General features: G+C 38.3%; 1 pseudogene; it reads left to right on the forward strand.

Moving 5' to 3' along the window:
* The first annotated feature begins 3,343 nt into the window (after nt 1-3,343).
* On the forward strand, nt 3,344-4,225 carry LOC104854074 (annotated as a pseudogene).
* The last annotated feature ends 11,062 nt before the right edge of the window (nt 4,226-15,287 follow it).

Raw genomic sequence — 15,287 nt, forward strand, 5'->3', positions numbered from 1 at the left:
AGCCGTGGGATCTGGACGAAGAGGGCCTCCGCCGCCTGGGGGCGCTGACCCAGGAGCAGCCGGGTAGGGCCAGGCCGGGAGGACCTGGGCGCGAAACGTGTGTTTAGAGACTGGGAGAAGGAAACTGAGGTGGAAGCCGGGGAAAACTCGCCGTAGAGGAGTAAAAAACTCCGAGGAGCAGTCTCCGAAACGGAGGAGGGGGAAACAGGCAAAATGGTTACCGTGAAGTGGAAGTGGAGGAGTTGAGGGAGTGTGAAGTAGAGAAGAAAGGAGACTTAACAGGCGGGACTCTGTGACAGGTGACAATTGGACAGAGGAAAAAAGTATGAACTCTACTGGACGGAAAGTGAGCCCTCAGAGGGACATTGGTGGGAGACGCGCAGTGTTGTTGAGAAGGACAGTTGTATTTGGGGGTGGAGGGTGTGTTGTTGAGGCACAAGGAATGTTCATTTTTTGTTTGTGTTTTGAGACAGGGTCTCCCTATTGTAGTTCATTCTGGCCTTGAACTCACTATGTAGCCCAGCCTAGCCTCTTACTCACAGTGATCCTCCTGCTTCAGCCTCCCAAGTGCTGAGATTACAGGAGTGAGTCACCACACACACCCCAGCAAAAACTTTTTTTTTTTTTTTTTTTTTTTTGGCAGTTTTAGAAACTTCCTATGTAGGAGTACTTTTCCTGGTTGGGGTAAATGGGAAGGGACTCCTCTCTATCATCAGTTCATTTATTAGCAACTTTTTGCTGTCCATTCTTAAGAACTTCAAGAACTTGACCTTCTCTTTGAACTATCTGGATGTGTAGCTCCCTTTTGTAAGGTGAATCAGAAAAGGGCCCGACTGATTAGCAACAGATCTCTCAGGTGATTAGGTCAGTGTCCCAGCCTTGCCTTCATCTTAGAGATAAAACTGGCTGAGTGGCTGTTGACTCTGCCTTTGACTCCTGGTCTGGTTCACTTGTTCTCTGACTATGGAATAAGAAAGTTGAAAAAATGATCAGCATTCCTGATTCATTTGTTACCCACCCTAAATTATCACCAGGTCCTGCATTAAGTGTTTTACCTGCATGCACCATGCCTGCCTTGCAACGTCCTAAATTCAATCCCTGGTACAAAAAAAAAAAAAAGTTACCTTTCTTGCTTCCTCTTCTTTTCAGTTGTGGAGTATGGAATAATTTGGTTTTCTATTTGTAATTTTACTAAAAAATTATTATAAAAAAACCAAACTTGTGCATGCTAATAACGGCCAAACATTGCAAAGGTGAATAAAGAGGGTACTAATTTTTTCTTCCTTATATAACCACCCCTCGCATAGATAACTAAAGATAATAATTTGGTGTGTGTATAGATGTAGATATTTCAGGTATATTTTTTCTTTTCCTAAACTCTTTGAACTCTCCTATTTTACAAGTCAGCCAAGAAAAACTTCATTGGTTTGATGCACTTCTGTGATTTTCCTGCCTTTTAAAATATATTGATTCGCTTTGATATATGTATGAATCTGCAAGGGAAGACAGGTGTGATTGTGCAGGCCTGTAGTCCCAGCTACTGGGGAAGCTTGAGCTCACTGAGTATGAGACCAGCCTGGGCAACATAGCAAGATCCAGTCTCAAAACAAAACAAACAAGAAACAGTAACAATTGGAGTGGGCAGGTATCTCTTTTATTCTCCAACTAGACAATATGTGGCAAGTTTTTTTCACTTGACTTCGCGTTTATTTATTTTGCTTGTTTATGTTTCAGGCATTTGAATGACAAAAATTATTCATGCTTTTTCTCTTTCTTTCTTTCTTTTTTTGGAAAGAGAATCTTGCTATATAGTTCAGGCTGGCCTTGAATTCACTGTATATCTTAGGCTGGCCTCAAACATGGCAATCCTTCTTCAGCCTTTTGATTGATTTACTTGCATGCACCATTTAATCTGCACAGCAAGCTTAAAGGCAGGTGCTTCCTATTTTACAAACAAGTAAAATTAGGTTTAGACCACGCCACCACACCTGCCTATTCATACTTATTCTGACCATTCATACAACACAGAAGTGTCTAAAGTAAAAGAATATGCTTCCTCCTCCTATATCTTTGCCATCACTATAAAAACACATACACTACCTTTTAAAATAAAAGAATAATATCATATAAATTACTTGGCAATTTGTTTGTTTTGTTTTTTGGTACTAAGGATTGAACATGGGACCTTGAACTTTCAAGGCAGGTGGTGGAACCACTCAGCTAAATCCCCAGCCCTGTTCTGTTTTGTTTTTTGAGACAGAGCCTCACCCTGGAATTCAGACTGGCCTAGAACTCAATGTGTAGCCCAGGCTGGCCTTGAACTTGTGGTGATCCTCTTGTTTCAGCCTCAAGAGTGCTGGGATTACAGGTGTGCACCACCATGCCTGGCTATATAGCAATGTGCCTTTTTTATTTTTTACCTTTTTATTTTTTTCAGGCAGAGTTTCACTATGTAGTTCAGGCTGCCTTGAACTCACTGTGTAGCTGAGGCTGGCCTCAAACTTGCATTGATCCTCCTGCCTCAGCCTCCCAAGTACTGGTGAATGCCACCATACTGGGCCTTACTTTTTTACTTTTTTACCCATAAAACATCTTTTTCTATTAAATGAATGTGCTGGCATATACATTATAAAATTTTTCTGTAAAAAATCACAGTGGTCACCTCTGGAAGAGAGACTTTAACTTTCATTCTATACTTTTCTATACTTTTGGAATTTTCTGATCTGTGATTAGTGCTACCTTTTTAATGTACAAGGGGATAGTACATTTATGAACATTTTGTTTTCTTGTTATATCTCTTTGTATTAAAAATTTGAGTAAATGTTTGCATTCTCTTTTATTATGCAGAAAAATTCATCTTAAGGTACTGAAGATTTTTTAAAAATATAATTTGTGTTTTTGTTGTCTTATTGATGAAATCTTTCCCTACACTGATATAATAGGCTCCTTTCTTTTGTCCCCTAAAAATTCTGCAGTTCTGCTTCTCATGTTAAGTCCAATCTATCTGGAATTTATTTTTATATATGATGTGTTATGGATATGATTGTATTTTTTCTCTTGTGTGGATTTTTGTTTTGGATTTTTTTTGGGGGGTGGATGCTGGGTTTCAAACCTAGGGCCTCAGACATGCTAGGCAAGTGCTCCAGTACCGGCCTATATTTCCAGCTCAATATAAGTTTTGGTAACCAGTAAAGTCAATGCCTTCCCTTCTTTTACTTCACTTTCCGTCTTCAAATTTATTAGGGCTGCCCGGGGTCCGAGCGCCGTTGCCGCCAGGGGGCGCGTCCGTTTAGCATCCCGGTGACGGCCAAGCTCGACCCCTGCTTCCGGGAGGGAGGTGAAGATGCAAACATAAGATCAAACAGATTCTCCTACTAATCCTGTGTCGCCAATGAATTTGTATAACTCATCAAGTGCCCCCAAGATACGGAGCTGTGAAACCCGATCGCATCTTAGTAGGAGGAATTGATTTTAAGACCCATGAAAATGATTTAAGAAAAAAATATTTCCCAGTATGGGTCTGTAAAAGAAATGAAGATTGTATATAACAGAGCTGGAATGTCTAAAAGGTATGGTTTTGTCACTTTTGAAATACAAGAAGATATACAAAAAAATTTACAAGAAATTGAAAGAATTGTAAAGACAAGAAACTGAACATTGTTCCAGCAATAAGAAAACAAAAAAGTAGGGCTGGGGTTTTAGCTCAATGGCACCGTGCCTGCCTTGTAAGCGCAAGGTCCTGAGTTTGATCCCCGCTACTGCAAAAAGAAAATTAAAAAAAAAAAGAAAACAAGAAGTAGAATTCTCTTGTTCTAGTGTAGTGCCAGCTGCTGGAACCACTTCAATCGGATATCCTTAACATTTGCCATGACAGCGTAGCTTATTTTCCTATTCCAGAGGTAACTTCTGTCCCACCACCTTGTCCTTCACTTTCCATGTCTAGTTCTTCTGTGATGGTAGCTCAGCCCCTTTACCAGCAATCTGCATGTCACTTACCAGGTCCCAGCAGTGTCTACCAGGACAATGGCAGTGGGGTGTTCCTCAGTCTCCTTCCTCTTTGACTCCATTCTTATACCTTCAACTTTCTGAGGTAATTTATCAACCCGTGGAGAATGGACAAGATGGTGAATATGTTCCTCCTCCACTGTCTGATGGGAGCTTCTGTTCCCGAGACAGTGTAGAGCATTCATTATTAAGACAACTGGATGGCTCTGGTCCAACTTGATTTATTTCTTGTCCAATGATCCTTAAGGGACCAAGATCCTGCTCCAAGGAACTGGCTAGAAACTGCCCATTGTGAAATTTAGGATTTAGTCAGTGTCTTGGCATATTATTTATTCCACTGGAAGCTTTCTAAATTTTATGAAATTTGCTTTTTCAGCTGTTGTACAAAAATTAGATAGATGTGGCATGTTGGTTTTTTATGTGTTAATCTAATTGCAGTGTCATTTTTTTACAACATGTTTTATCCATTCTTAAATAACAAGCACAATGGAAATAGTGAGACGTCTTTCATTTTCTCTGCTTTGTGTTCTTCTCAGGTTTTAGATACTATGTTTCATATTCTTTTTTAGTTTAATATTTATAATAATCACTTCTAATTCTAATAGTTTTTAATATTTCTGTACCTTTTAGAGCATAGTATGTTATTTATCTTTAATGATTTACTGTTACTGCTTTGCTACCTTGTCATTTAATATGCTTTTGTTTAATCTTTTATTTACTTATTGCCAGTCCTTACTTAATTTTGTTTTCGCCATGGTTATTAGAATTTAAATAGTATTTGTACTTCTTTTATTATAATATCTTCCAAATAAGAAATACCATACACATGTTCAATGTATTTGCTTTTTCATGTGATTAATTTTACTATATTAAATCTTTCTCTAATGCTAGTGATAATACCAACAACTACAGTATCATACATTTGGTACCAATTTTATGTAATATAGCTACCTCATACAATTTTGATAAACGAAGAGCTCCTCTCTGACATGATCATATAATACTGAGTGACATTCCACAGTATTAGGATGCCTAGAGTGTTTTCATCTTCCAATCTTTTTTCTTATTTTTTTGCCAGTATATTCAATTATATATTTGACTAATTGTTCAAAGTACAATTGTTTTTATCAAATGCAAAATTATTTCTTACAGGAAGGAAAATGTTTATTTTTCTCTTAAGAATTTTATAATTGGCCGGGTGAGGTGGCACATACTTGTAATCCCAGAACTCCAGAGGCTGAAGCGGGAGGATTGCTATGAGTTCAAAGCCAGCCTGAGCTACACAGTGAGTTCAAGGCCAGCCTGAACTACAATGTGAGACCCTGTCTCAAAAAAAAAAAAAAATGTAGAATTGGCTTGTCAATTTCCACCAAAGTATTTTAAGGAGGGATATGATGGCAAGTTTGAGCACAGCCTGGGCAATTTAGAGACTTAGCAAGACCTTATCTCTAAATAAATAAATGGCCATGGATATAGCTCAAGGCCCTGGGTTAAATTCCCAGCCAAAAAAAAAAAAAAAAAGTAAGAGATAATGAATGGTGGCATAAACCAAGACAATGGTAATGAAGATGGAAAAAAAGTGAAAGGAGACAGTCAGTGTATTTTGGGGGCCAAAGATAATATTTATGAAAGAATTGGATATGAGGGATAAGAAAAAGGAAACACTCAAAGATAACACAGTCTTAATATAAGATACTGGTGAGTGAGTGATGATGCCATTTACTGAAAGAGAGAGTATGAACTATGATAGATACCTGTTTTGAGCACAGTAAGTTTAAAATGCTTGTAAATATCCAAGTGTGAGAACTCAGTAGGCAGTTGTACACGTTGAGTCTGGAACTCAGAGCAGAGATCACAGAGATTTGGAGATTTTAGCAGATTGTGTGTATTTAAAGCCATGGGACTAGATGAATTCACCTAAGGAGAAAATGTGGATAGAGAAAAGAATAAATCTTATGATTCAACTTTGGGATATTTCTATGTTTAGAGGTTGAGTCGAGGAAGAGGAATGCAGTGCCTTGAATCATGGTCAGCTGTGGCTAATGCTGTTAACAGGCTGATCAGGTTAATGCAGAAAGATGGCAAAAGGAACTCATTGGTAACCTTGACAAGAGGAGTTTTAGGAGAATGAGGATGGTGGGGGGAAAGACGGGGTTGTATGAGAAAGGAATGATATGTGGGGGAGAAGAGATAGTGAGGATTTTTGCTGAATAACTTGTCTAGAAAGAAAAATACAGAAGTAGAATGATACCTGGAGACTATGATGTGGAGTTAACAAGGTTTTTTTTTTTCCTAAAGACTGTATTAGAGCATATGTTTAGGCTGATGATAGCTATTTAGTAGAGAAGGGGAAATATATAATTATGAACTCTTTTGGCTATTAAAATAATTCAATTTTTTATATGAGCAATATAGTTATACAGTGAAAAGTAAGTTTTACCCCACTTTCCCCCAGTTCCACAGACTTCGTGCCTCTTAAGGACAAATACTGTTACCAATATCTTGGATAGTGTTCCAGAAACATTCCCTACATATATAAGTATATGTCATTTATTTAGTTTATTTTTGCTTTTTATTTATTTTTTGTAGTACTGGGGTTTAAACCCAGGGCCTTTGCACTGAGCTATATCCCAGTGCTTTACATTTTTTTTTTTCTTTTTGAGACGGTCTTGATAAGTTACTAGCTTGCCCAGGTTTGGCTCCAATTTGCTGTCTTCCTATCTCAGTCTCCCAGAGTGCTGGGATTACAGGTATATGCCATTACATCTAGCTATCTAATATTTGGTGGTTTTTTTGTTTTTTGTTTTTTTGTTTTTTATATGGGGGATCGAACTTGGGACCTTGTGCTTGTGAGGCAGGTGGTGGCACCACTAAGCTAAATCATCAGCCCTGGCTCTTTAATATTTGTATTATGACCATTTTAAAATATATACAAGAGTGGAGGTAACAGAATAATGAACTTCTGTCACCCTATGTGAACAGTTATCATTAATTCATGGCTAATCTTTCTTATATACCTTATCTATCCTCCATTTATCTCCAGTCCCTTGCACTAATTATTTTAAAGCAAATCCCAGGTATATGATTTTTATCCATAAGTATTTTAACATGTATTTTCAAACATAAGAATTCTTTAAAAAATAATCACATGTACAACCCCAAAATATTTAACAGTAATTTTTAATATCGTCAAATATTTAGTGTTGTCATTTACCCAATTGTCCTATACAATTTTTCTTTTTTTAAAAAAACCAGAGTCCATGTAAAATTCATATATAGCAATTGATTGATATATCTTAAGTCTTATTTTATTTATAGATTCCCACTTCTTTTTGCATTGCATTTTTTATTGTATTTGAAGAAATTGGGTCATTTGTCATGAAAGATTGTCATTTGTCATGAAAGATTTGCTCACTGTATCCTTAAAATGTTTCATATTTTCCTCTGTTTCCTGTATTTCCTGTGTATTGGTAGTTAGATGAGGCTTAATCTGATTCAGGTTCAATGTGTTTGTATGTTTTCTTTCTTTTTTTGGTACCAGGGATCAAACTCTGGTCCTTGCACTTGTGAGGCAGGCAGAGGCACCACTAAGCTAAATCCCCATCCCTGTGTGTTTTCTTTTTTGACAAAACAACTTCATGAGTAATAGTGTATACTTCTGTTAGGAAGTATATGATGCCTGGTGCCCTTCCTTTTTGTGATAGCTATTGAGTATGATTGCTTAGGTTCATTAATTTGTTAGGGGTTACAAAATGGTAATTTTCTAATTCTATCTTTCATTCTTCTTAATTAGCTATAATAATGCTATAAAAACAAATGTCTTCTCATCAACTACTTTATAATCCTGAGGTACAGTTTGTACAGGTAAGACAATTGATTGTTTGCATCATATTTTCCAGTTTTCAGAGTGCTTGCTTTCAACATCATTCAAAGGTGACTAAGGGGGTTGTATTGTTTTCTAAGAATTATGTTTTATAATAATGACTCAAATGTATTTGGTATATTCCAGTTCACTACTGGCTTGCTGACGTTTTTTTTTTGTTTGTTTGTTTGTTTTTTTTGTCATCACACGGGATGAAATCCAGGGGTGTTTCTACATGCTAGGCAAGCACTCTACCTCTTATCCCTAGTTGCCATTGTTATCATAATTGATGTTAAACTTATCCCACTTTTGGCTAGTGAGACATCTTTAAAGATGATTCCTGAGGCCTTTAAAAAAAAGTTTTTATTCATTTGAAACTCTTTCATCATCATTTATAAGCTTTGTTAAAGGTTATTAGTTCAGTTTTCAAATGAGCTCTAGAAAGTTTTCTATAGAGAGATAACTTGATTTGTTGTTTTCATTCTGACATTTGTAAATTGGGAGAGTATTCTGTTCTGTTTCTTGTTTTTTCCTGTGGGGCTAGGGATGGAACCCAGGACTTTGCATATGCCACTGCTTTACTACTGATGTATATTCCAGCCATATTGTTATTCTTTGTTGTCTTGGTTTTTTTTGTTTTTTGGTACCGGAGATCGAACTTGGGTCCTTGAGCTTGTGAGACAGGCGGTGGAACTGCTGAGCTAAATCCCCAGCCCCATATTCTGTTATTCTTGACATCTATGATCTGCGATGTTTGATTTGTTCTCTGATTTGTTTGTCTTTACTCTTTGTGAATGTCAGAACTAAGTACATCAGTTCTTAAGACCTGGACTTCATGTGAATTATAAAAGAATGTTTCTCAGTGGAAATTTATCATTTGAAAGATAATTCTGGTTCTCTTTAAAAATACTAGGTCTGGGGCTGGGGAAGTAGCTCAGGGGCACAGTGCCTACCTAGCAAGTGAGAAGTCCTAAGTTTGATCCCCGGTCCCCCCCAAAATTAAATTTGCTCTTCATGTGCAGCATAGTACATACCTTTCATATCATACATTATGTGACAGGGTGTGTGACTGTGGTAATAACTTGGGGAAATTCAAAGCCTTAATTATATCCTGTGAAAAACAGCTTCCAAGAAATAACATTCCTGATGAGAAGATACAATTCTTATTCTAAAAATTCACTAATGCTTAGAGCCATGCTAAGAAGTGCTCAGAAACTTGTCACTTTCTACTCACCCCACCTTTTTTTTTTTAAAGACAGAGTCTCACCAAATTACTCAGGCTGGCTTTGAACTTTCGATCCTCCTGCCTCAGCCTTCACCACCATGCCTAGCCTTAAAAATTCACCATTTAAAACTATATGATTTTCCAGGCTTGGTGGCATTCGCCTGGAATCCCAGCATTCAGAAGGCTGAGGCAGAAGGATTGCCATGAGTTCAAGGCCAGCCTGAGCTACATAGTGAGACCTCATCTCAAAGCAAACAAACAAACAAAGAAACAAAAAAACACAAGCAACATATTGCTCATGTGACTCAAGATCATTTAGTACTGACACTCCTTCTTTAACGACCGAGTTCAGTTCCTGCGCTAGGTCATTCAATGAATTGGTCACTAAACGAGGAATTGTATATTGTATTGACATTACAATATTCAGAACAAAAAAAATGGTCAGAGAACTCCAACTTGATGACTACTTTTGTTTTCATAACTCTTACATGCAGTACTGTAATGTATAATAGAACATAAAACTATAGTACTATACAGTACAACCAGCAGAAGTTACAGTACTATATAAACAAACTATGCTATACAAAAAAGACATTGAGGCTCTATAAACAAGATGTAAAGAACTGTACCCAAAAAAGACAGGTGGTAAGTCCAAGTGCTAGGTCGTAAGACTGAACAGAGCACTTCAATTATAAGTCTGAACAGTAGTTAAACAGGTCATTAAATGAGGAGTATCTGTACATTCACAATGTTATGCAATCATTACCACCACCTAGTTCTAGAACATTTTCATCAACCCATTAGTCTGTCACTCCTCATTTCTAACTTTCCTCAGCCCCTGACAGCCATTAGTCTGCTTTCTGTCTCTATGAATTAGCTTCTTCTGGATATTTCCTATGAATGGAATAATGCATGGCCTTTTTTGTCTGGTTTCTTAGATGTAGCATGATATTTTGAAGGTTCATCTATATTTTAGCATGTATCAATAATTCATTTTTTCTTAAAAGACTTTGCTCTTTATAGCAGTTTTAGGTTTACAGTAAAATTATACATAAAATACAGAGTTCCCATGTGTCTTTAGTTACTTTTTGCATTGCTGAGCCAAAATACCCAACACCCAAAGTTAAAGGAGGAAAAAAAGTATATTTCACCTCGTAGTTTGTAGAAGTTTCAGTCCTTACTCAGTTGTCTGTTTTTGTTTTTTTTGGTTTTTTTTTTTGGTACCTGGGATCGAACTTGGGTCCTTGCGCTTGCAAGGCAGGCAGCAGCACCACTGAGCTAAATCGCCAGCCCTAAATTGCCTATTTTTAAATTGGATAGTTTTCTTATTGTTGAATTTTAGAAGTTCTTTGTATGTTTTGCATACCAGTCCTTTATCAGATAACATATTTTGCAAATATATTCTCCTGGTGTGTTACAGTAACAAACTCCTGAGGTAAATTAACCTATAAGGAGGAAAGTTTTATTTTACAGCTAGTTTCAGAGCGTTTAGTCCATGGGTCACTTTTGGGGCTGTGCTGAGCAGTAAGTATATCATGGTGAGAACACATGGCAGAGGAGGCTGCTCATATCATGGTGGCCAGGAAGCAAAAAGAGACAAGACAGGAAGGGCCCAAGGTCCCAATATCATCAAATTAACTTCATTCCCCTAGGCCCCAACTACTAAAGGTTCCACTAGCTCCAACAGCACTATGGTCTGAGAGACAAACTTTTAGCATAGAGGCCTTTGGGGGACATTTAAATTTCAAACTGTATCACCCAATATGTGGCTTATTTTTTCATTCTCTTATCAGTGTCTTTTATGGAACAGACACTTTAAATTTTAGGAAGTCCTCTTTTACAAGTTTTTCTTTTGTGAATCATGCTTTTGGTGTTGTTTTAAAAACTCACCACCAAACACAAGGCTATTTAGATTTTATGTTGTGCTATCTTTAAGAAATTTTGCGGGGCCGGGGATTTAGGGCAGTGGTTCTGCTGCCTGCCTGGCAAACACAAGGACCTGAGTTCGATCCCCAGTACCAAAAAAAAAAAAAAAAGCCAATTTTGCCAGGCATGGTGGTGCACACCTGTAATCCCAGCACGCAGGAGGATCGCTGTGAGTTGAAGGCCAGCCTGAGTTCCAGGTCAGTCTCACTACATAGTGAGACCCTGTCTGAAAAAACCCCCCAAAAAAGAAGAAGTTTTGCAATTTTTTGTTTTGCATTTAGGTCTACAATCTACTTATAATTTTGTCAAAGTTGTAACAACTATGTCTAAGTCCTTCCCCTCCTCAGTACTGGAAATTGAACCCAAGCCCCTCTGTATGTTGGGCCAGTATTCACTGTTTTAAAATCATCATCATCATCATCATCATAGCCATCCTAGTAGGTATGAAGTGATATTTTGTGGTTTTGATTTGCATTTCCTTAATGACTAATGATGTTGAGCATCTTTTCCTGAGCTTATTGGTCATCTGTGTATCTTCATTAAAGAATTAGCTATTCAAATCTTTGTCTAATTTTTTGGTTGGGTTTTCTTTTTTTGTTGTTGTTAATAGAGTATATTGCAGAAAGAAGAAAAACAGGTTGATCATCTTCAATGAAGTGCACATACTGTTAGACCTCTTGAACAAATTTCACATCAAAATATCACACAAAGAATAATGTAAATGTCACTTTAAACATCATCTCTGTGGGACAGGATGCCCTGTACTTGTACCCACCAGACATTTTAAGAATAGTTGATGGTCTGTCACTTGTCCTGAATGGCACTGCTTACCTAAATTGATCAATGGAACTAGCAGCTTTGTGAAACTTTCCATACATTCTTGCCAGATTAGTTTCTGAGTCATTAAAAAGAACAGGAACATTTTGAAGACATGTGCCTTCGCCACTGTCAACTGCAGACATGTTAATTGAGGATCCATTGCTGGTGCTGGCAGAGGTGAAGCTCATCTGCTGCTGGATCCGCTCCAGCTGGAAGAGCAGGGAGTGCTCCATGCTCAGGCTCCCCAGCATGGTCTCCTCCTGGATGAGGGTCTCTATGAGCTGGTGTGGGCAGCTTTCTAGCTCAGAATGACTGCTTTTGCTTAGTGTTTTTTTGGTAAGATGATTCCTGAGTTTTTAAATTTCTTCCTCTAAATCTTTCATTCTGCTTTGCAAATGTGTTCTTTGTTCAATACTAGATTATCTTCTCTGTAGTGGAATTCCTGCTGCAGATGGTCCGATTCTGTCTCTAGCTCTTGTTTAGATGATTTCTGTGCAGCTGTCCGGTCTTGCAGATCTTCTAACTGTTCTCTTGATTCTGCTTCAAGAACCTCCTGAGCCTCCATATCTTGTAGCTCAGACTTGAGCCTATGTATCTGGCCCATCAGCTTCTGTATTTCTTCCCTCTGCATCTTCTTCTCATGGCAAAGTTCTTCTAGCTCCATGTTATTAGCAGCACGGCTATCTAAGCCTTCAAAACAAGAGCCTTCCTTTCAGTTGTTAATTTTTCTTTAGATTGGAATATTCTAGTGGCCTTTTGCTTGTAGTCAATTAATTCCTGCTTAGAAGACTCCCAGTTTGACTTGTGTAGCTTGACTTGCTGCTGTAGTTCATCAACTCTCTTCTTCTCATCAGAGTATTTTCTTTCTGCCAGAGTAACTATTTCTGCCAAGTTCTGACATTCCATTTCTATTTTACGAAGGTGTGCAACAAACTCATTCTGCATCTGTTTGTAGCCTTCTTGCTCTGTCTTCAGAGTGGCATCTGCTTCATGCAGTCTCTCTTGAAGAGTTTGCAGAGCTTGATTCTGTACATTACTCCCTCATTGTGATCCTGCATTATTCGTGACTTCTTACTCTGCAGGGCTTCCAGTGCTTCTGTGTGAGTACTGAGCAGCTGGTCAGCCTCCTGGAGTCTCACTTTCAGGACGTCCAGCTGAGTGTCCTTTGCAGCCACTGCTTCTATCAGGTCATCAACTTGTGCTTGGAGTTCTCAAGCTATTCAATCACTTTTTTTTTGGTACCAGGGATCGAACTCAGGACCTTGCGCTTGCGAGGCAGGCAGAGGCACCACTGAGCAAATCCCCGGCCTCCATCACTCTTTGAATGGTCACATCCCATTTTTTAATTCTTGCTCTTGCTTTGTTTAATTCTTCTTGAATTTCTTTGGTTCTTTGAAGTAATGAGTCCATTTCCTGATTTAAAGACAACTTCATTTCTCAGCAGCTGGTTCTCCAGTCAGAGATGAGACAGTTTGTGTGATCTGCCATTATCTCTAGGTTCTGGGTTGTGACCAGGGGGAGTAGTAGCATTAGATGATGTGCCTTCCTTTAAAGAACCCTCTTGGCCTTCAGGGCCAAGATCTGAATTACTTGCAGCATCATGGGTTTGGCTTCCAGAATTTTCTTCAGTGGCTTTGATGGTGGTGACACTGATGTTCACAGAACTGATATTGATGTCCATGAACTCAGAAAGACAGATGTCTTGCCCCTTCCTTCCTTCCTTCCTTTTTTTCTTTCTTTCTTTCTTTCTTTTTGGCAGTACTGGGGATCAAACTCAGGACCTTGTGCTTACAAGGCAGGCATGGTGCCACTGAGTTAAATCCCTGGCCCTGCCCTTTTCTTTCTTGAGCTCCATCTTCCCAGTGGGCTCCTTCTGTGAACTATTAAGAAAATCAAACAGCAGCTCATCATCTGGTTCTGACTTTTTCCTTTGAGCAAACTGGGGTGAAGGCCTCAGAACAGATGCATTTTCAACTGGATGGGAAGCCTCCCCTGATGTCCTAGGTCCTACTTTCACATTCGTAGTGCCAGCTAAGATGGTGGCTTTTTTATTTCAGATGATGTCAGCTGCTGAGGAAATGTGAGTAGCTTTAGGTCCAGTCTGATAAGTCAAATCTGTGTTCTGCTGAGGCAGTTCAGGATAGTCAGCATTTTTGCTGTGTATGATGTTGGTGGTGTTCTCTTTTCTTTTCTTTTTTTTCCCCCTCATTGAGTTTATTGGTACATTTTAGGTATACAGTACAGTTACATTCATTCACCTTTACATGACAGGTCTTGGTTCTTATTTTTTCCCCTGGTGTTCTCTTTTCTACTGAGAGCTGTTGCAGTTCCTTGATCAACTCAGTTTAAAAGATCTTCCAGGGCCAGAGATTTAGCTCAGTGGTGCTATGCCTGCCTCACAAGCACAAGGTCCTGAGTGTGATCTGTGACCCTGGAAAAAAAGAAGAGAAAAGAAATCTACTCAGCCATAAGAACAAGAAACTAGAGACATTTATATCTAAATGGATGCACATTGAGGCCATACTCTTAAGTGAACTAAATGAACAGACATGTAAATATTGAATAGTTTTTCTGGTGTGAGAAACTAAAAGTGTAAATAAGTATCAAAATGTATAATTGATATTGTGAAATAATAAGAGGTCTAAAGGGGTAGGGGAAATGGGAAGGGTAAAGAAGGAAGGGAAAAGAAAAAATAGAAACAAAGTCTTTGTAAATAGGGAAGAGTGGAGGGGGTGAAGGGAGGGCAGGGAAATGGAGAAAAATAAGAACCAAGATACATCATGTAAAGGTACAAGTTCCCAATGATAAATGTAACAGTATTGTATACCTAAAATGTACCAATAAACTCAATAATAATAATTTTTTTAAAAATCTGCCTTTCAGTGAGATCAACCAACCAAGATATGATGGCAGCAGAATAATACTATAGGTGAACCTGAGGACTACAGAGTAGCTGCACTGCAGCCTCGACGCCCTCTTAGGCCAAACCCCCTCAGCAGCAGGCTCAAAGAGGGCCCAGGCTCAGTAAACCATCTCCGGGACTGACTTGGTTGGGTTTTCATTGTTATTGTTGGGTTATAGTTCCTTATGTATTTAGGGTATCAATTTCTGATTATATACATGATTTACATTTGACAAATATATTTGCCCATGTAGCCAGCATCCCAATAAGGCATAAAATATTTTCATCCCAGAATGTATCCTTCTGGCTTTTCCAGTCAATACACTGCCTAAATTCAACTACACTTCTCATTTTTACCACCAAAGATTTGTTTGGCTTCCTCTTGAATTTCCTACAACTAGAATCTTATAATACATATTCTGTGTCTGGTTTCTTTCTCTCAATGTAGTGTTATATTGTATGTACATTCATATTTCTGAGTGATATTCCATTGTGTGACTGTACTATGCTTCATTTGTTTTCTTCCAGACTCTTAATATTTCATTTGT

The sequence above is a fragment of the Fukomys damarensis genome, unplaced genomic scaffold, assembly GCF_012274545.1.
Source record: "Fukomys damarensis isolate Sample0158 unplaced genomic scaffold, DMR_v1.0_HiC HiC_scaffold_32, whole genome shotgun sequence".
Classification (NCBI taxonomy): domain Eukaryota; kingdom Metazoa; phylum Chordata; class Mammalia; order Rodentia; family Bathyergidae; genus Fukomys; species Fukomys damarensis.